The sequence below is a fragment of the Galleria mellonella genome, unplaced genomic scaffold (assembly GCF_026898425.1).
Source record: "Galleria mellonella isolate WM207_F2 unplaced genomic scaffold, CSIRO_AGI_GalMel_v1 utg171, whole genome shotgun sequence".
NCBI lineage: Eukaryota > Metazoa > Arthropoda > Insecta > Lepidoptera > Pyralidae > Galleria > Galleria mellonella.
The window spans coordinates 979,524-985,721 of record NW_026442014.1 but is presented as its reverse complement, the minus strand read 5'-3'; positions in this window follow the sequence as shown (position 1 = coordinate 985,721).

Genomic DNA, 6,198 nt, shown 5'->3' with positions numbered 1-6,198 from the left:
AACGCATGGGGGTATCATGGGTGAAACAGTATACTCTGTTATGTCCATGGTACTGCTCATGTCTATAGGCGACGGTTACCACTTTACATCAGGTAGGCCGTCAGCTTGTTTGCCATTCTAAGTTGTATAAAAAAAAAAAACATGCGCCGTATGTTCCGAGCTTAGAATGTACCACCCCTTCCTTTCTTTTCCTTTAAATGTAGTAGTAATAGTAGTAGAAGTAAATAATCGAGGAACAGGCAGCGTAGGTAAGATGAATAGAATGGGAAGGGATTATTAGTAATAGGAAGTTTAGTTCTCGATCAAGCAGTATACCCTATCAGGTCAACCTCCACGCAGTACCTACTTGAAACTTTAATCATTACTTATCATTCGATTTTCATTAAAAAAAAAACTGTACAACTGGCAACCCTATTAAAGTCACGTGCGACAGCGCGCGGTCACAAGTAGTGACGTCCGCCTGACCGACCCGGCGACCGTCCGCGCGACATACCTGCCTGCTGTGACGTAACACTATGCAACGTTACTTGTATACGTCAGAAACAGTTTTATATAATATTAACATATTTTATTGTAAAATTAAACTTTCGTCTTAACAAAACATTTTTTTTTATACAACATAGAATGGCAACCAAGCTGACCCACCTAATGGAAAGTGGTGACCGTCGCCTATAGACATGAGCAGTACCATGAACATAACAGAGTATACTATTTCGCCCATGATACCCCCCATGCGTTGCCATTCCTGAGGACTCAGGTATTATTCCTCTGTACCCAGTAAATTCACGCCAAACATACAAAACAAATTAAACAGAAGAAAGGTTCTTGAGCGGCAACTCCGTACGAGCAAACGTAGTTTAGGCCGACCCCTCCACTAGATGGAATGACGACCTCAAGTGCATTGCAGGGAGTCAGTGGATGCAGGTCGCTCAATACCGTTCTTGATGGCAGTCTATGGGGGAGACCTATGTCCAGCAGTGGACGGATAATGGCTGAAATGATGATGATAGCAACATTAGAGTAACAAATTAAAAAAAAGAATCAACAAAATCCATTTATAACTAGCGAATAATAATAATAAATAGATTTATTTTCTCTTCCCAATTCCATCACAGTGAAATACAATGAGAGGGAGGGAGAAAGAGAGAGTGAAATACAAATACCAGAGGGAGACTTTGTACAAAAGTCGATTGCTTGGGTACCTCTGTCCCATTCGTGTTTCTACCGTGAAGCAGTTGTGTTTGCATAGCTGTGTTTCGGTTTGAAGGGTGGGATATGGCGTGAATTTACTGGGTACAGAGGAATAACACCTGAGTCCTCAGGAATGGTTGCCATTCCTGATGGGGAGTATCATGGGCGAAACAGTATACTTGGTTATGTCCATGGTACTGCTCATGTCTATAGGCGACGGTTACCACTTTCCATCAGGTGGGCCGTCAGCTTGTTTGCCATTCTAAGTTGTATAAAAAAAAGACATACTTATATTAAGGTAATCAAATTATAAATTTAATTGTGTGAGACTGGTGCTCGAGATGGGTATAAGAGTACCTGTATTACAGCTCACCAGGGCCTCATTCCGCAGGGTTACTTACTAAGTACTTGTAATATAATAAGTAAATTCAATGTAATAAATATAATTTATAGGAAGAGATAATTAATTATAATTTTATATACATAAATAAATAGAAAAGTATATACAGTTTTTTATAACCTCTTTTTTTAATTCTGTTAAAGATTCTTCTTCTCCTTCAGTAATGCCTGCCTATTTTTTTTTAACAAAACATGAGCAGTATTTCCCAACCTTTTTGAACCAACCTGAACATTTATAAAAAAAATTATTTATATATTTATCTATGATACCTATCTAAATAAATGTTTCTAGTGGAATAAATTTAAATAGTTAAAGATAAAAAATTTCCTTAAGATCACTGGCAGCTGGTAGGGTGCCTAGGATACTTGCTGCATTTCCACGCTGAATAGCAATGGAAATGCGTTGACCAAAGTATAGGCCAGCCTTCTGGTCGCCAGAATTTTCCACCAGCCGGCGTGAAATCTTTTTAAAAAGATTAATGGCTTCGGGGCCCCATGGACCCAGAGTTTCAACTCCAAACGCCGCAAATATATATCCAAAATTTTTATGTCCCCACATACATAATTTTTCCTGACAAAGTTTACTTGACGACTCTAATCGCCCAGTTGATATTTTGGTAACGTCCAACCAAATTATACCTATTAAATATTTACAGCTTTTTTTTTATTTACTTTATTTTTTGTTAATGTTGGCACGAGCAATCGCTTCTAGTCCATTTTTTAATTGCCCCCCGCCCTTCATTATCAAATTGCCTCCCTGTGAGGCTCCACGTTAGGAAACACCGGTCTAGATTCTTTCCAGCCTAAGTCGTTAATTAAAATTTAATATAAATAATAATCAAAAATCCTAAGGTCAGTCTATAAAGAGAGGCCAATATTCAGCAGTGGGTGACGATAATACGTAATCAAACGAACTTTCGAATAAATTAAATTGCTTCTTCAAAACTATAATATATAATATACATACTTTTTAAGTAGGTATTTGGCGAAAATATCACTTAACATATATACAAAGAATATTCGCTTGAGTACCTCACCTTTTGAGTTCACTTAAAATGTCTAAGATATCTAAGTACACTTTATGACGTCAAACCTCCAGCAGCGTAAGATCACGACCTCTAAATAAAAATATCCACAAATAATTCGACAGGAACTCTTATATATACATACAAAAACCTATCAAAGAGAACCTGTTTGGTGTCGCGACGTCATTATAAGGAACACAAAGGGCTATCCCTTTGTCCGTAGGCCATTATCCCGAAAAAATGTGAACAAAAATATAATAATTGCAAACTGGTAGATACTGGTTCGACGAGATATTGTAAAGGAATATCTAGACTTGTTCTATACAAATATACCGTACCTATTTCAATAATCTAAACGCCGCATTCGTGAGTTACTGTTCAACCCAATAATAATCTGGTTATGAATATTATTGTTATTATTTATTTATTTATTTCTTTATTGCACAATAAAACTTTGTACAAGTGACGAGCTTAATGTCATATGGCATTCTCTACCAGCTAACCATTAGGTAAGAACAGAAAGCGTATGAAGAGCAGATGCGGTGAAAAATATGTAACATAATTATAGCAACATACTGATATAATTATACATAATAATACATAATAAATACACATATAATGTATATATATAATATATACATAAATAAATTGTTTATAAACTCCTCTCCATCCAAAGGTTACCTGGAAGAGATCGCTTTTAGCGATAACGTCGCCCATTGTTCTCTCATTGTGATTATTTCTTGTAATTGTTTGTATTTATAATAAGTTTACTATTGTAATATTTTGAAGGAAACAATAAAAAGTATCTATCTATCTATTTATTTCGAATAAGGCACACCATCAGTATAGTATATTATACAAAAATTCAAAAAATAATTTTGCTATAGCAGGCGTAGACAACATTGACTACAGATTACGTGCATATAAATGTCATAATATAATTAATTAATATAATCAAATTTTTTTAAAAGTTTATTAAGATATAATAAGATTCTGGTCAGGCTCCACTCACGAGGGCGCTACGTCTGCTCAATTTTTTCACTGTACTGCCACAGAGTTTCACAGAGCGGTAACAAATTACGCAGAAAAGAAATTTTAATATTTATTTTTTATAGCATAACTAGCTGACCCCGCAAACGTTGTTTTGCCATATACATTATTTCTAGAAAATATTTTTTTTAGGGGTGGGTCACCCTTATCATTGAGGGGTATAAAAAAATAGATGTTGGCCGATTCTCAGACCTACCGGATATGCACACAAAATTTCATGAAAATCGGTAAACCCGTTTCGGAGGAGTTTGGTAACAAACACCGCGACACGAGAATTTTATATATTAGATTAGATTTTTTTATTATAATTTTTTTTCCATTATTGTATCATTATAATGTTTTATTACGTTTTTATTATTATTATTATTTTCCATTATATTTGGTTCTTTAGTTTTCGGTGAGTGCATTGGTAAATCTGTAAAGCTCACCAAAAATATGTATATATATATAAATAAATAAATAAATAGTAATTCTTTCATTATTTCACTCCGGTCATTCAACTGGCAAGTTCATCTCGTTTATTTATTATCAAGTTAAGTTTCGTTCGCAATTGTTTTATAAATATAAAATTCAGTAAATTTCTGATTAGGTACCGAGTGAATTTCCCAAGAGAGATTTCGCCATTCGAGCGTGGATACTTTCTTCTAGAATTATTAGTGTATCACTAAATCTGTTTTATCAACGTGATGGGGCTAGCGTATTTCTTGTAAGTATGGTTTGGATCTCTGAAAATTATATCTACAATTATATATTTTTTTAAAGCATGGTTTTTAAATGATTTCCATTGATATTCGAACTTCTTCTCCTTCTATCCTTATATATATATATATATATAAAACAATTTATTTATTGCGCACAAAAGATTAATATATAAGAAATAGATGCTCAATAAGAATATATATATATATATATATATATATATATATATATATATATATATATATATACAAAAGAACTCATAGATGATATACTCATAGCTTACAATTTCAATAATTCAAATATTCCTATCTCTTCTTTACACAGTTACTTTAGTCCTTTGTAACCCTGTTGCTCCTAATTATCTTAAAGGGCGAAGTACTAGTCTAGTCCTCTTAGTCTAGTGCTAATGACCAACTTAGGTTAATGACCATACTTTGCGCAATGTCAACAACCTCCGACTCAAATTTCCCGCTCATTCTTCTTCCTTTTATTCTAATTCCTTTACTGTCCAGGCAGTTCGCCTGTGGAACTCACTACCTACTTTTATTCGATGCGCTCAAACTCTCACTAGCTTCAAAACCTCTGTTAAGTCCTATATATATATATATATATATATATATATATATATATATATATATATATATATAATAATATATATCACTTCCCATTAAAATTTACTACTCTTATATTTCTTATTTTTAATTAGTGCAGTAAAATATAACAAAATAATAATTACTGACTACAAGCACACCTGTCATCCCTCCCTCGTACACCTTCATCGTAAATCAATAATAATAATAAAGGGGGGTTTTATTTAATTAATTTAATATGTGGCACAATCATCTCTAATATATTTCTCAAAATAGCAATTATATTTTTACAAAATTAACAATATCAAAATTTTTTTTGATAAATATATAATATCTAATGTTCTCAAATAAAAATATAAACATTCCAGTTTTTATTAATTCCCATTGGAGTATTTAAGATTATTTTCCTGCGAGGCTCCGGGACCTTTAAAAAGGCACAATATGTACTGACAAAATATCGCTGCAGTAGGATTGTCAATCGCCAACGACTTGTCAATCAACTCGATTCACTGGCATTGTTTAGAGATGTTTCAACTCTTTGAGTCTTTTATGATATACTGGGTGTTGCCCACGACTTTGTCCGCATGATATTTGTTATTCCTGTTTATGTGTGTATCGATGTATATACCTATCTATTTGTTATGTCTGGGAATACTGGACCAAAATTAACAAATGACGTGTCGTTCTGACTCTTTGCCTTAAGTTGAAATGACTTTACTTAAAAAGATTAGGTACTAAGCTGTATAAATTACTATAGTTTTTTAACTATCCCACAGAAACTCTTTAATTTTCTGTGATTAAAAGTATAAACTGTTTCCCAATATAATTTAAATCGGTCCAACAATTTCGGAGATTAGCTCGAATAAACAGACAAACAGAGAAACAAGAAACTTGAAAAATATCAGGATGTGTTCTATTTTACCTCTAACATCCTTCGAATTCGGGTTTTAGCGTTTTTTTTTTTTTGTCTATGTACAGACATCCCAACCATCTGGATGAAATTTTTCTGATATCGCAGGTACTTATAGTACGCGGTAATTATTTACCATCGGGTAAGACGCATGCCCATTTGCCTCCTATGTTATAAAAAAGGAAATGTCCTAGGGTGGACACCGAACAATACTACAGTAGGTACAGCCCATCTGGTTATTCCTCCCCCCCCCCCTTCTTATATACACCTATGTTTATAATAGATAAAAATTGAATGCAATTTCTTCGCTATCTTTACAGTTCCAGCGTGATGG